The 21,490-nt window shown below is 39.8% G+C and overlaps 1 protein-coding gene and 1 long non-coding RNA gene across 2 annotated transcripts in view; both read left to right on the top strand.

Annotated features, from left to right (window-relative positions):
• Positions 1-1,563: 1,563 nt before the first annotated feature.
• LOC138635409 (uncharacterized) lies at positions 1,564-17,211 on the top strand. Its single transcript, XR_011312135.1, has 3 exons — positions 1,564-1,932; positions 2,567-2,675; positions 4,930-17,211. It is a non-coding gene; the product is annotated as an uncharacterized lncRNA (long non-coding RNA).
• A 965-nt stretch (positions 17,212-18,176) lies between these two features.
• Positions 18,177-21,490, top strand: part of itsn2a (intersectin 2a) — a 38,075-nt gene continuing 34,761 nt past the window's right edge. Inside the window, exon 1 of the mRNA XM_069722867.1 lies at positions 18,177-18,283. The gene's annotated coding sequence lies outside the window, so the exon portion shown is untranslated. The remainder of the gene's footprint in view (positions 18,284-21,490) is intronic.

Raw genomic sequence — 21,490 nt, 5'->3', positions numbered from 1 at the left:
GAAAAAGCTGAGGTGTGGTTGTAAAGCTTAAACGGATAGAGGGGAGTAAGCTGCAGTGCTGGTGGCTGCAGCATTGAGCCGATGCACCACAGTTAGAAACGATTTAGCGTATTTCTTTATTTCTTTATGATTCTGTGGGATGTTTTTGGTACAGTCATTTGTAAATAGAATTTTGAAAAAAGATTATATTATATTAAGATTTACTTTGTTGATTTCTGATTATTTTCATCCAGCCATTTAGACATCAGGCACTGTTTAAGTTAAAGTGCTTATTTTGTTCTTTAATGTTTTTTGGTTTTTTTTTGTTTTTTTTCATTTTATTCTGTATCAGTGTTCTACTTGCCTTGTGCAATCATTCAAATCTTTTTTTTTATTATTTTTTTATTTTTGGTGATTTACCAAGGAGAAGTAACCGTAATGAAAATGACTGTAAATTACTGAAACATTTTGGACATTTCTTGAACATGTAAAGTAACTACATGAAGATGGATGTATCCGTACGTGGAACATTGGAGCACTTTATTGCTCAATACTGTTATTGTACTTTCTGTATAAAGTTTTCAAAGCGTTTTGGCTTGTGAGTTCTTGACTGATCGCCTAATATAGTGCAAATGAATCTCAGACATTTGATTTTGACATATCAATACTTTAAGAGCATTTAACATCTTTTATCAAACTGCCACATCGTCAGCTCGATCAATCAGGGCAAGTAAGGATGTTGCTGTTAATTTGTCGATGTAATACTAAAATTGAGCTGTTGGCTGTGCTCCAGACCAGCAGCCTTCTTGTTTTGTTTGGGGACTTATCAAACTCTGTGAACCTAATTTACTACACATTCATCTCAGAGGAACTCTCCCACCACATAGGCCTGATGGCAAAAACAAGAAATTATTTTTAAATGGATTCAGGGTTTAATACCAAACTGTTGTGCGTGTCTTTGTGTGTGAATTTCGACCGAATAATGTCGTTTCATATTGTGCACTTATGACATTTGAATGCATCATTTGCAAACACATTTCGATTTGGTTGCTTATTTTACCTAAAAATTAACGTGTTTTCACGCCCTCCCTTTCACACAATAAATATACTGCTTCTATCCAACAGTGTAGTGGTATAAAGTGAAAAATAAACACTTTTTTTGCAGACTTGTTTAACCTTTATTTGTAGTGTGGCAAAGCGCAATGGCTGCAAATTCCTCAGCAGCCGTATTCTGAAAATAGGTCGGTGGTCCCTTTCCTTACTCTAACCAGCAATGTTTCCACACAAGGAACAAAATGCCAAACACAACTCTGCAATAAGCGACAAACTTTTGTGTTTATATGGCTGGTCCAGCCAAAAAAAAATATACATTTGTGCTAAGGGTATATTTAGGTTTAAAGGTTCAAACTAGTTATATAAAACTTAAACTGTGACGAATGTAATTCTAGCTTTTCATTGTGTTTTTTTGTTTTTGTTTTTTTTCTAACTGACGATCAACTCTTAGACTTTTATTGTGAAAATTCCCCATACCTGTCTTTTGTCATCACTTCCTGCGAGAGCTTTGCGTCGTTTCTCTATCAAATGAGAAAATCGTTTTATTAATTGTGGGAGGTATTTGGAAGAGAGAAATGACTTGATGAATGCGTTGAGAAGATTAGGTGTGACAAACACGGTTGAAAGGCATCTTGGAGTGTGGGGACGAGGGGCATAGTAGAAAGTGCTTGGTCAGATTCCTAGTTGAGGACTGGGTAGATAAATCTGGAAGCCATTGGAGGACACGAGAACCGGAAGGTGGCGGTCGTGCAACACTGTGGACGCAAACTGCAAGAAGAAGTATATGCGTCACTTCCCGTGCGACGTTTATCTCTGCTCGAAACGAGGGAATTGGTGGAATTGCGGAGAATTTGTCTGCAGAGCAAGTGAAAGAAATGCCGCGTGGTCAGCCTAGATTAGGTAAGCCTGCTCCTGATCAGTTTAGTGATTGTTCCTGGCTGCAAAGCGAGATGGCGATCTGTAATGACGATGTAATGGCGTTTGGTGAAGGGAGAAAGTCTGACGTCGCCACGTCCAGAGAGAAAAGAGTTCTCAAGTCACACTATTAGAAAGCACGCAAAAGCTAGGGAAAGACAACAACAACAAAAAATACCTCATTTAAACGAAAAGTGCAAATCCTGTTGGGAAAACATCCTTCACCTTGTGCGTCAGAAACCTGTCGTGCGCATCTTTGGGGAGACGCATGTGCCGACTGCGTATTTTACGGGCGTGGCTGCAGGGTGAAGATATCTTCCACTTCTGTTTTAGACCTGAAGTTACAGAGCTCAGAGGGGATTTTACCAACAACCTATCGCAGAGAGGCACACGAGATAAAAGCTAACACAAATCCCTACTGTTGGATGTTTTCTTTATGCTGTTTTTTTTTTGTAAATGTATGTCTGGTTGTCCGTCTCACTTTGCGTTAAAGCGCAGCACACGGCAACTTTTTGCCGTCTCCCAAAAGTGTTTTTGTGTGTGTGTGTGTGTGTGTGTGTGCAGTGGAAACCATGCATGCATGAATTAACAAATATTCAAACTTGAAACTTTTATTCAGGGATACACTGGTCGCACCATTCCTCCACCAGTTGGATGGGTGTTTTTATCTAGTATCCCAGAGGTTGGGCCGGACATGTCGGAGCAAGACTTAACAAATGGTTTGCCAGGTATGTAGCACACTTTTCCGGTGACTATTAGTAGTATTGATATCCATAAAAGTTTTTTGTTGTTGTTGTTAAGTGCCAAAACACTTGTATGTGGAGTTCTCCCAAGAACAGGCTGTTTTGCGTCTTCGTCACTGAGGCTCTCCTCTGGTTGGCTGAATCTTTTCTAAGTCACACACGCCTCGGCCAACCACAGGTTTTGTTTAGTCTTCAAGCTTGATAGCTCTACAACAGAATGTCAGCCTTGATACAGGATTTTTTTTTATTTTTTTTTATTTTTTAAAAGACCCGCACCAAGCCCGAACCCCGTTATGAGGGCTAACCGGACCGGCACGATCCGCAAATATATACATTAAGCAAACACCTGACCCGGCCCGTAAAACCACCAACACTGTCATGTCATACAGCGTGTAGCGTGCTTTGATGGTCTATCATAGTCGGGGATGACGTTTTCTCATTTAGCACATATATCAAAAAAGGACAGACACTCGTGTAGAAAGCAAGGTTTTGAATGAGCCACTGAAGCCGACAGCAAAGTCAGCAGTCTCTCACTGTGGTTTTTGAGCTGTTTGACCAAACGTAATGCACTCATCCTAAGGTAAAACGTTACCTATCAAAATTCAACAGCCTCTGGGTCTAGGCTACTAAATAAACTGTGGTTTTTATTCTTAGCCGGCAAAACAAGTAACCCTTCATTTAAAGATGTCTTGATCGCTATCTCACGATGCATCTCATAGATTTTAGCAGTGAACTTTAACGAAATGGTTGTCTACTTGTGTCTTATTTATTTAGCCTTGTGTCAGGTTGCACTTTTGCACATTTCCAGGGTTTAAACTATTTTGGCGTGCTTTGAGTGCACGACCAGCTGAGGTGAAAGTGTCCTCATTGGATCTGTTTTTTCCTGGACTGCACAGCAGCTCTCTAGTGAGCTTGGAAAGGAGAGGGTATCTATAGCGGAGATCCATTAAAAAAAAAAAATATATATATATATATATATATATATATATATATGGTTTCTTTCTAGATGCAATGTTTCTGGAAATTATTAATACTTATTCACAACAATACTGTGTAAAGTTTTGCTCCAATTCACTAAAACCCACAATGTTTTCCTCAGTTTATGGATCAACCTAGGCGTATCTACCACCCAGTGTTTTCTTCCATATTAAAAGTTGGACAGTAGGCCGTGCTGAGGGTGGGCATGGATGCGAGTTTTGTGACATCATAAACTTACTGAAGTCCAAACGGCACAGTTGCTGCATAGAGGCTGTGCATATTTCTCCACTGAATGACTGTTTTCACCCTCTCAGGATTTATATAGTACCTACACCTTGCTTTTAATTAAACGGGAAAGGAAAAACACAATTTATACAATATGTAACATGTACATCATTAATCTCGTGTCAGCGTCCATACTATTGAACTGAAGCTATTTTGCCGCATTATAGCAGCAGGCCTGAGCGGAGGTCGAGTCTGAGAAAAAGGTCAGTGCCACTTTTGGCCACAAGTAAATTAAGCTCAATGGAACCTTGTGTCTGAGCTGGCTCCCTTGTTTCTGTTCCTATACGCACAAGGACACATTTATGCTTGTGACAGTAGCGTGCGTTTGAAGTATTACGCAGCATATTTCTACAAATGGTATTCCAATGCTTGTCAGTTGGTGGCAGTTGCACATCAAGAAATTAAACAATACATAAGAATAGACAAAGAAGAAGACGACTTCTGGTTATTTGTCATGGATGTAAAGAATACAGCTTACTACTAATTTGTCTTGTTTATTTTTTCTTACTGTCTTGGTTACAAATGTTAAGACCTTTTGCTTGGGAACATAAAATTCATCAAAGATTATTATATTTTTGCTTGATATAATGTATGTTTAAAATTTTTATGTTGTAATAAAATGTTTAAGGGCAGCAGATAATGATTTCTTTCTTCATTCCTTAGTCCTTCCTGTTTGACTCACTGCCAAAATGTTGACCAAAGATAAGGTCAAAGACCATTGCCAGATGTAACTGTAATCTTTTTGTTAAGCAAAATTAATCGCAAAGGGATGATTTGTGGTTTTGAGACCCAAAGGTAATAAATCAATGACAAAAAAAGAGAAACATTTTAAATCCTCCTATTTGAGAGTCCATACAATATCTGGTATTGTAGTCAGAATTTTTTTTTTTAAATATTAATACATGTAGTTTATGTATGATTTAAGGCTAAAATACTGTGTATATCATTTGTATTTTTTTTGCTGGACTAAATACAGGAAAAGAAGACAGACGATTGAGAGGATGGACAACAGGGACAACTGCTGTCTGAAGAACAGAAAGAGGATGGAGGCGGACACAGTATGGCAGTGGCGCATTATGCACGTAAAGAAATATTCCAGAAGCCCAGAACCATTCTATTACAGCCATAAAATGGGATTAGATTTTAATCTTGCATCCACCACACAGAAAAAACTGGATTCACAATTATTGACAAACGGTGTCATACTTGAGGTCTGTGACTTTGCCAAAACTGTTAACAAGAGTAAAAGGCATTTTATCACAAACATTCTGGAGAACAATTTTGATCTGAGATTTGAAAATGAGCAACAGAGGACAAATTTTACAGCTCAAATTCAGCACGAACTCAAAGACCTGATCAGAAAATCTCCAAAAGATACACATGAAGTTTTTACTCTTTTTGACACATCCTCTGTGCCAGAATGTAGCAGCAACAAGGCATCTACAGAACATCAGTGTGACGGTTTCCTGGAGGAGATGGAGGAGGACGATGATGACAGTGAACTTGAAGACTTATTTAAGAGTTCACAAACGCCGTCTGTGAAAACGAAAGAAGAGATGGATGGACGACACGTTGATGATAAACATGAAACGGAGTTTTCAGAAACACAGTTAACAGAAGAAGACAAAGAGGATGTTCTTCCTCCCTCGTTCCCTCGTTGTGAAGAAATTGGCTTGAACTTGGACGTCGGGTCAAAACAAAGTCTTGATCCACGTTTATTGACAAATGGCGTGATGTTAGAACTAGAAGACATCACTCGAATTCTGACTGCATCCTACAGCTCCATTGTTCTCAGTGTGTTGGAGCACAATTTTGAACTGGATCTTAAAAGTCAACGGGGAAGAGATGAAGTTTGGTTCATGATATCACAACTGCTCAGAAGGAGAAAACGACTTTCCACCGCTGGTATCAAATTAACTCAAGAGTTTAAAGGGGAGTTGTTTTTCAGTCACATAAGCTCTCTTAAAAGAGTCCACGGTCCAGAACAGTCCAATACGGAATCACCGCTTCATGAAAAAGAGGAAGTGACAAAAAGAAGGAGGTTTCCATTAAAATGTAAACAAAAAAAGAGGGTTTCTTCAAAAACAAGTGAACACATCACCAAGAGGCACAAAAGACAAGAGTCTAAAGAGTTGGTGAAAAACATGCTCTCTCATCCCACTGCTTTGTGTACCAGTCAAACAGCAGAGGGTGACTTTAACTACATGTGTCCTATAGAAGCGGACGATATCACAGATTCAGAAATCAGTGGAAATGAGGGTCCCTGTCGAACCCCAACAAGTTCTGACATCCCTCGAGAATTATTATCAAGTTGTGTGGTTGCACTCAAGCGTTTACCCACCACCATTGATGGTTCATCCTATTTACCAAATATAAAGGTAGATATGAACCCACCATTTGCAAGTCAGCCTGATAAAAGTAGGCTGCCAGGACACGAAGAGCAGACACGGATTCCAACAAATGTATTAAATGAATGTGACATGGAACCAGAGGAAATGGGAACAGAGAGCGACTTGTGGAAGTTGCGTGCCAACCGTGTAAAACAAATCCTCCTTGAACGAGACAAACGGTTCTATCTTTTGGCGACATCAAGGAAAGTCCAACTAGATTTCAATGTTGGATTTGAGCCCAAACAAAATATCAGTGCTGACCATTTGACTGATTTTGTTCTGTTAAAAGTTGCTCGATTTGCCTTAGATATGAGTTCATCCCAGAAGGAATTCATCATGGAGATTCTGGAAAACAACTTTGACTTAGGTCTGCAGAGCAAATACCATAAACATGCTTTTGAATGTGAACTCATCAGCAGAGTAAAACAGCTAAGAAATTGTGAGGATGCAGTCAAATTCTCAAGGGAGGTTTTTGAACTTCCTAATTCCATGTCTCCCATTGATATGACACATCAGAGAATGGGCAGTGTCAAACCTGAACTCAGCAGATTATCAAGAATGAGGCCGTGTGATGTTGCTGCCGCGTGCGCTCTTGATTCACCTGCTAAAGCAATTTCAAAGAATAGTGTGGACTGTTATCCATTCTGCAAAGAGATTGGCCTGAATCTAAATGTAAACAGCAGTCAAGAAAATAAACTTGATGTCAACAAACTGACCAAAGGAGCAATGACCGAAGTGATAAACTTTGCAGAAAGGTTGTGTGGAACTTTTGAGCAGATTTGTATTGATATCCTCAGACACAACTTTGATCTTGATTTGCCGAGCGTAGATTCTGACCTTGCTAGAAATATTCTTGCATACATTCCTGCTGCAATTGAGCAAAGAAATCTAGCAACAAGTGGAATCCATGTGAAATCAAAGCCCAAAAGAAATTATGACTCAATATTAACAAAACTGCATTGCCAGAACAAATCACATTTAGAAGCTAGTGGCTCTACTCAGGCAACCGTAGACCAAAATGTAAGCAAATCCACTTCCACTAAACAAAAAAGTGACCCCAAATCATTGCTGTGGAAATTGCGAGCTAATCACATTCAGCAAATCCTCTCAGCACCTCATGGAGAAGATTGTCCACTTTATTCTTACTCCAGATGTAAGAAACTAGGCATCGATTTCAATGTATCATCTGGAGTCAAACACAATCTTGATCCAAAATTACTGACCAATGGCATCATGGTTGAAATTAATACTTTTGCGACAGAACTGCTGTCAGCTGCAAAACATTTCAGCACAGAGATACTGGAGTATAACTTTGATCTAAATTTGAACAGTGAGCTGTATCGCAGCGCCTTTGCAGACGAAATTGCAAGAAAAATTGTACAAATGAGACAGAAACAAGACTACCGATTTCAAACAAACATGCTTTTTGAACTTCCTGACTCAAGGTGTTTAGAAGGATATTCTCCATCGTGCCTCAAATGTTATCAAGATAGAAATTATGACCTTCGTCAGGATGTATCTGACTCTGGTCTCATGCTTCCTGGGCATCCACATGCCATGACTGACATTGTCTCTGTTGATGAAAACTGCACAGCACAAAATCTTGTAAAGGATCCAACATCTATTTCCCAAACATCAGAGGAGATGTTAACGAGCTCTTACCATCACTGCAAGAAAATAGGTTTAAGCCTGTGTGTGGACAAAGATCACCCAAGAGATAAACTTGACACGCATGTATTGACATATGCGGTTATGTCCGAAGTAAATTCTTTTGCCAAAAAACTGTGTGGAAAAAAAATTCAAATTATGAAAGATATCCTTGAACACAACTTCAACTTGGACATTCAGGACCAACAATTGCATTTTGGATACCTGTTCAGCAAACTGCCTCTAAATCCTGGAGAGTCCACATGGTTCACTGAAGTTTTTGTTTTTCACAAGCTTTCTCACAAAGATCCTGCGGTTGGAAGTGAAAGTAAAGAGCTAAATGGGTTGTTGAGAAGTGAAAGTGAGGAAACGTTTGGAAAAATACAACCGGAAATGCAAACAAAGAAGGAAAGTGCAATGCTGCAAAGACAAGTGCCTAAACGGGTGGAAGAAAACATGCTCTCTCATCATGTTGCTTTGTGTGCCAGTCAAAGAGAAGAGGATGACTTGAACTACATGTGTCCTGTAGAATCGGACAACATGCCAGATTCCGAAAACAGTGGAAATGAGGATTGCTCTGAATACCCAACAAGTTCTGACATCCTCAGAGAATCGCTACCAAGTGGTGTCGGTGTACTCCAGCCTAGCTTCATCGCCACCGATGGTTCATACAGTTTACCAACTGTAAACATTGATGTGGACCTACCATCTGCAACTCATTCTGATAAAAGTGGGCTGCAAGGAGACAAAGAGAAGACAGAAATTCCAACAAATGTACTAAATGAATATGACATGCCAGAAGAGGAAGTGGGAACAGAAAGCAACTTGTGGAAGTTGCGTGCTAACCGTGTAAAACAAATCCTCCTTGTACTTGACAAACAGTGCCGTTGGCTTGGGAATATCAGCAAAGCCCTAGAATTCAATGTTGGATTTGAGCCCGAACCAAATATCAGTGCTGACTATTTGACTGATTCAGTTCTAGTTAAAGTTGCTCGATTTGCCTTAGATATGAGTTCATCCCAGCAGGAATTCATCATGGAGATTCTGGAAAACAACTTTGACTTAGGTCTGCAGAGCAAATACCATAAACATGCTTTTGAATGTGAACTCATCAGCAGAGTAAGACAGCTAAGAAATTGTGAGGATGCAGTCAAATTCTCAAGGGAGGTTTTTGAACTTCCTAATTCCATGTCTCCCATTGATATGACACATCAGAGAATGGGCAGTGTCAAACCTGAACTCGACAGATTATCAAGAATGAGGCCGTGTGATGTTGCTGCCACGTGCGCTCTTGATTTACCTGCTGAAGCAATTTCAAAGAATAGTGTGGACTGTTATCCATTCTGCAAGGAGATTGGTCTGAATCTAAATGTAAACAGCAGTCAAGAAAATAAACTTGATGTCAACAAACTGACCAAAGGAGCAATGACCGAAGTGATAAACTTTGCAGAAAGGTTGTGTGGAACTTTTGAGCAGATTTGTATTGATATCCTCAGACACAACTTTGATCTTGATTTGCCGAGCGTAGATTCTGACCTTGCTAGAAATATTCTTGCATACATTCCTGCTGCAATTGAGCAAAGAAATCTAGTAACAAGTGGAATCCATGTGAAATCAAAGCCCAAAAGAAATTATGACTCAATATTAACAAAAATGCATTGCCAGAACAAATCACATTTAGAAGCTTGTCGTAGAGGCTCTACTCAGGCAACCGTAGACCAAAATGTAAGCAAATCCACTTCCACTAAACAAAAAAATGACCCCAGATCATTGCTGTGGAAATTGCGAGCTAATCACATTCAGCAAATCCTCTCAGCACCTCATGGAGAAGATTGTCCACTTTATTCTTACTCCAGATGTAAGAAACTAGGCATCAATTTCAATGTAGCATCTGGAGTCAAACAAAATCTTGATCCAAAATTACTGACCAATGGCATCATGGTTGAAATTTACACTTTTGCCACAGAACTGATGTCAGACGCAAAACATTTCGCCACAGAGATACTGGAGTATAACTTTGATCTAAATTTGAACAGTGAGCTGTATCGCAGCGCCTTTGCTGATGAACTTGGGAGACAAATTGCAGAAATGAAAAAAAAAAGATTCTCTGTATCTCAAAAGAAAGCTCTTTTTGAACTTCCTGATTTGAGATGTTTAGAAGAATATAATCCACACTGCCTCAAATGTTATCAAGATAGAAATTCTAAGCTTTGTCAGGATGTATCTGACCCTGGTCTCATGCTTCCTGGGCATCCACATGCCATGACTGACATTGTCTCTTTTGATGAAAACTGCACAGCACAAAAGCCTGCAAAGAATCCAACATCTATTTCCCAAACATCAGAGGAGATGTTAACGAGCTCTTACCATCACTGCAAGAAAATAGGTTTTAGCCTGTGTGTGGACAAAGATCACCCAAGAGATAAACTTGACACGCATGTATTGACATATGCGGTTATGTCCGAAGTAAATTCTTTTGCCAAAAAACTGTGTGGAAAAAAAATTCAAATTATGAAAGATATCCTTGAACACAACTTCAACTTGGACATTCAGGACCAACAATTGCATTTTGGATACTTGTTCAGCAAACTGCCTCTAAATCCTGGAGAGTCCACATGGTTCACTGAAGTTTTTGTTTTTCACAAGCTTTCTCACAAAGATCCTGCGGTTGGAAGTGAAAGTAAAGAGCTAAATGGGTTGTTGAGAAGTGAAAGTGAGGAAACGTTTGGAAAAATACAACCGGAAATGCAAACAAAGAAGGAAAGTGCAATGCTGCAAAGACAAGTGCCTAAACGGGTGGAAGAAAACATGCTCTCTCATCATGTTGCTTTGTGTGCCAGTCAAAGAGAAAAGGATGACTTGAACTACATGTGTCCTGTAGAATCGGACAACATGCCAGATTCCGAAAACAGTGGAAATGAGGATTGCTCTGAATACCCAACAAGTTCTGACATCCTCAGAGAATCGCTACCAAGTGGTGTCGGTGTACTCCAGCCTAGCTTCATCGCCACCGATGGTTCATACAGTTTACCAACTGTAAACATTGATGTGGACCTACCATCTGCAACTCATTCTGATAAAAGTGGGCTGCAAGGAGACAAAGAGAAGACAGAAATTCCAACAAATGTACTAAATGAATATGACATGCCAGAAGAGGAAGTGGGAACAGAAAGCAACTTGTGGAAGTTGCGTGCTAACCGTGTAAAACAAATCCTCCTTGTACTTGACAAACAGTGCCGTTGGCTTGGGAATATCAGCAAAGCCCTAGAATTCAATGTTGGATTTGAGCCCGAACCAAATATCAGTGCTGACTATTTGACTGATTCAGTTCTAGTTAAAGTTGCTCGATTTGCCTTAGATATGAGTTCATCCCAGCAGGAATTCATCATGGAGATTCTGGAAAACAACTTTGACTTAGGTCTGCAGAGCAAATACCATAAACATGCTTTTGAATGTGAACTCATCAGCAGAGTAAGACAGCTAAGAAATTGTGAGGATGCAGTCAAATTCTCAAGGGAGGTTTTTGAACTTCCTAATTCCATGTCTCCCATTGATATGACACATCAGAGAATGGGCAGTGTCAAACCTGAACTCGACAGATTATCAAGAATGAGGCCGTGTGATGTTGCTGCCACGTGCGCTCTTGATTCACCTGCTGAAGCAATTTCAAAGAATAGTGTGGACTGTTATCCATTCTGCAAGGAGATTGGTCTGAATCTAAATGTAAACAGCAGTCAAGAAAATAAACTTGATGTCAACAAACTGACCAAAGGAGCAATGACCGAAGTGATAAACTTTGCAGAAAGGTTGTGTGGAACTTTTGAGCAGATTTGTATTGATATCCTCAGACACAACTTTGATCTTGATTTGCCGAGCGTAGATTCTGACCTTGCTAGAAATATTCTTGCATACATTCCTGCTGCAATTGAGCAAAGAAATCTAGTAACAAGTGGAATCCATGTGAAATCAAAGCCCAAAAGAAATTATGACTCAATATTAACAAAACTGCATTGCCAGAACAAATCACATTTAGAAGCTAGTGGCTCTACTCAGGCAACCGTAGACCAAAATGTAAGCAAATCCACTTCCACTAAACAAAAAAATGACCCCAAATCATTGCTGTGGAAATTGCGAGCTAATCACATTCAGCAAATCCTCTCAGCACCTCATGGAGAAGATTGTCCACTTTATTCTTACTCCAGATGTAAGAAACTAGGCATCGATTTCAATGTAGCATCTGGAGTCAAACACAATCTTGATCCAAAATTACTGACCAATGGCATCATGATGGAAATTTACACTTTTGCCACAGAACTGATGTCAGACGCAAAACATTTCGCCACAGAGATACTGGAGTATAACTTTGATCTAAATTTGAACAGTGAGCTGTATCGCAGCGCCTTTGCTGATGAACTTGGAAGACAAATTGCAGAAATGAAAAAAAAAAGATTCTCTGTATCTCAAAAGAAAGCTCTTTTTGAACTTCCTGATTTGAGATGTTTAGAAGAATATAATCCACACTGCCTCAAATGTTATCAAGATAGAAATTCTAAGCTTTGTCAGGATGTATCTGACCCTGGTCTCATGCTTCCTGGGCATCCACATGCCATGACTGACATTGTCTCTGTTGATGAAAACTGCACAGCACAAAAGCCTGCAAAGAATCCAACATTTATTTCCCAAACATCAGAGAAGATGTTAACGGGCTCTTACCTTTACTGCAAGAAAATAGGTTTAAGCCTGTGTGTGGACAAAGATCACCCAAGAGATAAACTTGACACATATGTATTGACATATGCGGTTATGTCCGAAGTAAATTCTTTTGCCAAAAAACTGTGTGGAAAAAAAATTCAAATTATGAAAGATATCCTTGAACACAACTTCAACTTGGACATTCAGGACCAACAATTGCATCTTGGATACGTGTTCAGCAAACTGCCTCTAAATCCTGGAGAGTCCACATGGTTCACTGAAGTTTTTGTTTTTCACCAGCCTTCTCACAAAGATCCTGCGGTTAGGAGTAACTGGACAGAGCTAAATGACATGCAGAGAAGTGAAAGGAAGGAAAGATTTAGAAAACGAAAATTGGAAATGCAAGCAAAGAAGGAAGGTGACATGCTGCAAACGCAAGAGTCGAAACAGTTGTGTACCAGTCAAACACCAGGGGGTGACTTCAACTGCATGTGTCCTGTCGAAGCAGACAAAATCACAGATTCAGAAGAAAGTGGAAATGAGGATCACTTACGAAACCCAACAAGCTCTGACATCCCCAAAAAATCCCTTTCAAGTTGTGTGGTTGTACTCAAGCCTCTACCCCCGACCACCAATGGTTCATATATTTTGCCAAATGTCAACGCAGACATGGATCCCCCATTATCACGTCAGCCTGATAAAAGTGGGCTGCATGCAGGGACAGAGCAGACACAGATTCCAACAAATCTACCAAATGAATGTGACATGGAAGAGGAGGAAATGACGACAAAGGGCAACATATGGAAGTTGCGTGCCAACCGTGTAAAACAAATCCTTGTACGAGACAAACCGTTCTATCTGATCAGGAAAAAAAAGAAAATCAGAACAGAATTCAATGTTGGATTTGGGCCCAAACAAAATCTTAGTGCTGACCGTTTGACTGGTTTTGTTCTACTTAAAATTGTTCGATTCGCCTTAGATATGAGTTCATCCCAGCAGGAATTCATCATGGAGATTCTGGAAAACAACTTTGACTTAGGTCTGCAGAGCAAATACCATAAACATCATTTTGCATGTGAACTTATGAAGAGAATAACACAGCTTAAAAATTGTGAGGATGCAGTCAAATTCTCAAGGGAGGTTTTTGAACTTCCTAATTCTATGTCATCCATTGATATGACACATCAGAGAATGGGCAGTGTCAAACCTGAACTCAGCAGATTATCAAGAATGAGGCCGTGTGATGTTGCTGCCACGTGCGCTCTTGATTCACCTGCTGAAGCAAAACCGGCTTTAAATGCTGAAACTACACCGCATTTACAACCTGAAACAAATTTCCAGAAAAGTGCTGATCCTTATGCCTTCTGCAAGGAGATTGATCTGAAACTACATGTGAAAAACAGTCAAGGAAATATGAAACTTGATGTCAACAAACTGACCAAAGGAGCAATGACCGAAGTGATAAACTTTGCAGAAAAGTTGTGTGGAACTTTTGAGCAGATTTGTATTGACATCATCAGACACAACTTTGATCTCGATTTGCCGAGTGTAGATTCTGACCTTGCTGGAAATATTTTTGCGTATATTCCTATTGCTATTGCACAAAGAAATCTAGCAACTGATGTACCGATATCCTGCCGGAGGCGAAAAGGATATCATCGCTCAGTATTCGCAAAACTGCTTTGCCAGAATGAAGCAAATTTAACAGCTTGTAGTAGTGGCTCCACTCAGACAACCGTAGACCAAAATGTAAGCAAATCCACTTCCACTGAACAAAATGATGACTCCAATTCACTGCTGTGGAAATTGCGAGCTAATCATATTCAGCAAATCCTCTCAGCGCCTCATAGAGAAGATTGTCCACTTTATTCTTACTCCAGATGTAAGAAACTAGGCATCGATTTCAATGTAGCATCTGGAGTCAAACAAAATCTTGATCCAAAATTGCTGACCAATGGCATCATGGTTGAAATTTATCATTTTGCCACAGAACTGATGTCAGACGCAAAACATTTCGCCACCGAGATACTGGAGTATAACTTTGATCTAAATTTGAACAGTGAGATGTATCGGAGCGCCTTTGCAGACGAACTTTATAGAAAGATTTCACAACTGATGCAGAACAAATCCTTCAGAAATCAAACAAAAGTGCTTTTTGAACTTCCTGACTCGAGATGTTTAGAAGAATATAATCCACCCTGCCTCAAATGTTATCAAGATAGAAATTCTAAGCTGGATGTGTCTGACACTGGTCACACGCCTCATGTTCATCCACATGCTATAACTAACATTGTCTCTGTTCATGCACAAAGTGCTGCAAAGGATCCAACCTCTATTTTCCAACCATCAGAAGAAACGGTAACGAGCTGTTACCGTCACCGTCACTGCAAGAAAATAGGGTTAAGCTTGTTTGTGGACAAAGACCACCCCAAAGACAAACTTGACATCAACCTGTTGACATGCGCAGTCATGTCCGAGGTGTATTGGTTTGCCAAAAAACTGTGTGGAACAAAAGTTAGGATTTTCAATGATATCCTTGAGCACAACTTCAACTTGGACACGCAGAACCAACAAATACATCCTTCATTTTTATTCACCAGAACGCCTCCAAATGCTGGAGAGCCCGTTTGGTTCAGTGAAGTGTTTGTCATGTACCAACCTTCTCATAAAGATCCTACAGTTGGGAGTAAAAGTAAAGAGCAAAATGTGATCAAGAGCAGTGAACGGAAGGAAACGTTCAGAAAAAGACAACTGGAAATGCAAACAAAGAAGGAAATTGCAGTGCTGCGAAGCGTTGATTCAGGTGCCAAAAGATTGAAGAAAAATGAAGGCGCAAGAGAACACCTCTTTCCCATCTGCAATGAAATAGGTCTGGACCTCGATGTGACATCGAAATCAGGAGACAAAGAAAAACTGGACTTGAATCTACTGACAACATCTGTAGTTTTGGAGATGCATAAATTTGCATCGTATAAAGCAAGACACTATCTCCCAAACACTTTGTATGAGATCTTAGACTATAACTTTGATCTTAGCTCACAACATCCCAGGTGTTGGGAATTTACCATAGCTACTGCAAGCAAAATCAGTGCCTTTGTCAAAACATGGAGGAATAATCCACATCGCCGAGTAGAAAAGGTCTTTAAGTTACCATTTTTCATCAGTCCCATATCATCAGAAATGTCAACACAACAGCAAAACAAGAACAGAGGGAACTCCTCCTCGGAAGAACCACACAGACAAACGAACGAACAATCTTGGTTCGATGATGAGTCCTCACTGTTTCCAGCAGATTATTGGATGGAAATGGAGATGAATGATAGTCCTATGAGGGCAGGTTGTGACAGTCTTCTCCATGGAAACATCCAGATCAAACAAGAGGAATATGATCCATATTATGCTGATATGAGTTTAGAACTGGACACTGATGAGGAATATAATCCAAATTGTGATGCTTTCCAGCATTCCTCCCTGCCTGCAGCACAAGTATCTGAAGGAGATGATATGCGAGATGTAGCTACAAACACTGAGAGGCTCATAAAAACAGAATCGGACACGGATGATGTCAAGTGTTTTGTCCCACTTGAACTAGGAGGATCCCTGGAATACTCCATGGTGACCATCGGTCAGGACACTGAAAGTACATTGATCAAAGAGGAGCAAGAAAATGTGCCGGTTGAGTCAAACCATTGTGGCGTTATTTCAAACGCAGGAAGTGAAATGGACATCAAACAGGAAGATCAACCATCATAGTGTACAGATGAGGAAGGTTTTTTTTTTTTTTTTTATTTTTTTATACCAAACACATCAGCAGTCATAGATGTTGTCTGTTCAAGGAGAATGTGTTCGACTTATTTCAAAGCTGCACATGTGTATATTTTACGATGATACAAAAGCCTAAACAGATCGAGGGAATTGACTGAGAGGATTCAGCAATAACCCTTAAGGCAAATGCACCACAGTTAGAAATTGTATAAACCTATTTCTTTCCTTTTTTTTTTCTTTTTTTTTTATCTGTTTTTGATGCTTTCATTTGTAAAAAAAAAGAATTTTGGATGAGGATCATATGATGTTAAACTTCACTTTACCTTCGCTTTTATTCCAGCCATTAAATATATTCTGGTCTTTTTGTGAAAGTGCTTTTTCTCATCTTTCTCAGTTCCACTTTATTCATTATTGGTGTATTTTTTTGTGTGTCTTGTTTACAGTCATTATATATATATATATCAAGACTTCTGCAGCTGTATACGAGTGGGATGTACAGTGGGTTGTACAATTACTTTATATATATATATATATATATATATATATATTTAGTTTTTATATCTTTATTTTGTTGCTTTATCAAAAAGGAGTAACTGCAATGAAAATGACATTGTGTAAATTACAGGAAAATTGTGGAAGTTGTTTGAACCTGTAAAGTAACTACATATAGACTGATGTATAAGTATTTGAAATATTGGACAACTGTATTACTCTATTTTTATTTTATTTTTTACTTTTTGTATAAAGTTTTGAAAGCATCTCGGCTTGTGGCTCATAACTATTTGCCTAATGGGGTGGAAATATAGAAAGATATTTGGTGCTGACACATCAATGCTTTGAGAGCATGAAACACCAACTTTTATGTGAAACTGCCACGTCATCAGCTTGACCAATCAGGTTAAGAATCAAGCTCAGGATGTGAATGTTTAACCAGTAGATGTAATACTAAACTTAAGCTGTTGGCGGCGCTCCAGACCAGCAGCTTTCTTATTTCATTTAGGGACCTATCAGACTCTGTGAACCTCACTAATGTACAATTTAATTACAGATTAATCTCAGAGGAATTTCTTCACCACAGATGCCTGATAAAATAGTTGGATTTAAGGTTTGATATCAAAGTTATTTCGTGAAGTTTTGGACATCTCGGCAATTTGTGCGAATGGAGCACCTGTAAAGTCTGTCAAAAATGTGGCTTTGAAGTCGTCCAACAAGTTCAAAATGTCAACAAAGAACCGGAGACCAAAGGTGAAGTGGCTGTGTCCTCAAAATGAAAGTCAAGCGCAAACACAAGAGTGAAGTAGACACCCTTTATAACAGGCTTTAGTTGATCTCCAATCAGACCATCTCATTGTACAGCACATTTAATATCTGGTTATGTTGGTACTGAACCTGACTTCTGTCAATGTTATTTATTCAACCAACTAATTATAATCAGTGTTTACCTTTCTTTCTTCTTTTTTTTTTTCCATGTTTGCACATTGAAAATATAATCAAGTTCAAGCTGAGTGTACAGGGAGGCTTCACACATGCATCCAACAATCACTAATCCTCGCAGTAAGAAAAGGTCTGCGCAAAGGAGGAAGGAAGCTCGTGCAGACATGACCACAAACGCTTCATTCAGATATTTGAAACAATAGAACCTGAAATGTCAAGTTTTAATTTTGAAAGGGAAAGCCGGAAGTCACCTGCATAATTCTGTGTAACTTGCCCGTGGAGCCGGAGACGCCCATTTCCAGTCCACGCACACCCGACCCGGCTGCAGGATCGGTTCCTCCCTCTTCTGGAGCTCGATTGCCAGCCTGCATGTCGAACACCGCCGTCTTTCTACCGCAACAGGTAAATGAAAATATGTCATTTTCAAGCTTAGCAAGACAGAGCAGAATATAACAATTGCTGGACGCTGCCACCTTCGATTTTTATTTTTATTTTTTTCCCCTGCTTTTTCAAGGTAAGTGGGATGTCCTGCTTTGTAACATTGGAGAAAAAAAAAAAGGCGATCAGTTGTAGCGTATGAACATAATAGTGGTTTTATCACCTGGAGTGAGGAGATTTTTTTTTTTTTTTTTTTTTTTTGGATCCTCAAATGTGTATTTCTAAAATCTGTCACTAACCCCGAGTGCTAGCCTATTGTCTGCGTCTTACATGAAGAGCACCTATGTGGTTGAAACATTGCTTGTTCAGACCTCACACCAATGACTTCAAATATATTGACTGCATTTTGACAACAAAAAAACCCAACTTGCATTTAAAGGTAATGTATTTGTGAGCAGCAAAAATAAGGGCTGTCATCTACAAATTGCAAGCGTTGTTGCCTGCGCCTTGAATCCACAGTGTGATGAAAGCTGCAAATGTGTTTCTGAGCAATTTCATAGTTGTATTACAGAGACGTTGCTGTAACCTGACACAAGACACAATCAGACAACAGGAAATGACATCATTGTTTTATGACAAAAGATGTAAATCCGGAGGTGTCTTCACTGGATATGTAAGGCAGAACATTCACTTTTTTTTATTAATGATACTAATTTCCATATATCGAGGTGACAAATCACTATAATCGGGACCTGGTGAGTGTCTGTGGTATCCTTACTTGGCCCAGCAGCTACATTTTTTTTTTTCCCTTTATGTCTAAATATTTATTTCTATTTCGACTCATCTGTTAAAATATTTTAAAAAATGATAACCTAAGTATGACTTCTTGTTTAAAGCCTGTCCGGTATATTTGTTACCCCAGCTGTAAAGCACTGCATATGGAAAGGTGTTATAAGATGTTCAAATGGCTCAATGTCAGTGCAGTTTTTCCACTCTGGTGTGAAATGACTGGAGCAGGGTTCACTGTTAATGTATGCTTGTGTTCATTTACTGCAGTATAGACTAATTATAGCAATTGCTTAGTGTGTGTGTGTGTGTGTGTGTGTGTGTGTGTGTGTGTGTGTGTGTGTGTGTGCATACGTACGTGTGCGTTCTGCTGCTTTCTGTGAAAACAAAGACAAGCCTTTCTTTGCTTAAGTGGCAAAGTCCATATAAAATGCAGTTTCTATGACATCTGGCCCCATCCCAGCGGGGACTGTTGCACATATCCACCTGCCAAGACACAAGGCATTGCATAACGCACACGTGTACATAAACAGATACGAACATACGGTAATTGCTGTGATGAACTGATGGACTTTCAGGGGTCCATTTGTTATATGGCGGCTGCAGCAGCGTGAATCTGAAGGCTAGTTTGAGGTCAGTTTGACATTATTCTTGAAGTCAAGCAAAAAAAAAAATAAATAAATAAAAATCTTGCGCCAAAGGTATGTATGCAAAAAGCTGAGGTAGGACATGCTGCTGAGTGTGTGTTTTCAGTGTTGGGGGTGGGGAGCATATACAGGAAAAGAGGCTTTGGTGAATCATTGCGTTGAGCTGACCCACAAACGTATCCATAGGATAAGAACGATTTTACTGGTGGAAGCGTCCTTGATTTTCACCTGCAGCACAACAGAGGAAGGTGTGTGTGTGTGTGCGCGTGCGTGTGTGTGTGTGTGTGTGTGTGTGTGTGTGTGTGTGTGTGTGTGTGTGTGTGTGTGCGCGCGTGCGTGTGCGTGTGTGTGCGTGCGTGCGTGTGTGTGTGTGTGTCTTTGTGCGTTTCTGTGCTCACATGCGACACACAGGACACACAGGACACACACACACACACACACACACACACACACACACACACACACACACACACACACACATACACACAGGCTTTCTTTCTTCCTCGGGCTCCGCCAAAGCTTCCTGGGCTGTGTCTGTCAGAACAGGGTCCCCCTCTGTGTGAGGAGTGTGTGTCAGACACACTTGTGCACACAGGCCGACGCATTGATATGCACATCCAACTGGTCCGGTGCGGCGCACACAGGTGTCAATCAGCATGCTGGGGAGGGTCAAAGGTTCTTTGACTCATTTCCTCGGGCGGTGCAGTCGGGTCAGCGAACCGCTGATCCTTAAAGCGACTTACGCCGTTCCACAAATCAGAAAATAAGAGGTGCATGATTGTACACCATTTTCATCTGCGTTATGCTCCCTATTAGCACCTTAAAGAAATTAAAGCGCCGGCTGGAAAGCTCTCAGTTCTTACGACCTAATCTTAAATGCTTACTGAGTCTAAGCACATAAATACGTTTATTTTTCCTTATATTATAAGTGTTTTACACCATAATATTTGTTTAAACGCTCAACGGGGGGGCTGCAAGTAGCATTGTAAGATGACAAACTGAGTGAAACATTTTGTTTTGAGTCTGAAGGCACAGTCGGTGTTTATGTAGAGGGTGTCCTCCGTGGCACGTGTTGATTCAGTCTTGTTTTGTATCCAGGATATGTCCTGTTTGAACAGGGACGTCTCTGAAACGGAGTCAGTCGGAGACAGTATCTGGTATTTGAAACCGCACGCACCGCACGCTTTCAAGGTCCCGAAGTGTTTGTGATCTGCTAAATACCCTCATACGAGGTGTTTGCACAAGTGACTGGATATACAGGTTGCATTTGAACTTCTGCGAACTGGATATTGTACATAGTGAAGGAACATTTCTACCCGTATGACTTCGTACATTATTACCATATGTCAGATGAAAGAAGCTGAGAAGCTGAAAAGATGTCAAATCGTGTCTTTGGGGAATTTTATTATTTGAGGCAAAAAACAACAACAACAAAAAAACATCTCAGGATGATGACATACCAGAAAGCCTGTTGTACCGTCACCGGCTCTTCTCACGTGTGGAATTAGCTAATTAACGATAAGTGAAGTGTTTACCGAGTAAAAATGTAAACATAATTAAATTAAAATTGGCTCGTTCAACACAAACTAACTCGTACGTACAATAGTTGTGGCTAAATATCCACAGCACGGCCGGGTGTAGCCTAACTGTTAATTAGCTGACTGAACCGGCATCCGCCAAGTTAACATATGACCTGTTGAGAGTGTAGACTAAAAGAGATAATAAGAATATGAAGGAAAAAAAAAAAAAAAAACTCACCTGGCATTTGATCAAACGTTCTTTACTGGTGTGATTTGAC

This window comes from Brachyistius frenatus, unplaced genomic scaffold (genome assembly GCF_029030835.1).
Source record: "Brachyistius frenatus isolate BFR_SWC_R1_liver_20210118 unplaced genomic scaffold, ASM2903083v1 Contig_307, whole genome shotgun sequence".
Lineage (NCBI taxonomy): Eukaryota > Metazoa > Chordata > Actinopteri > Embiotocidae > Brachyistius > Brachyistius frenatus.
The sequence above is the reverse complement of the archived record's forward strand: the minus strand, read 5'-3'. Positions and strand labels throughout refer to the sequence as shown.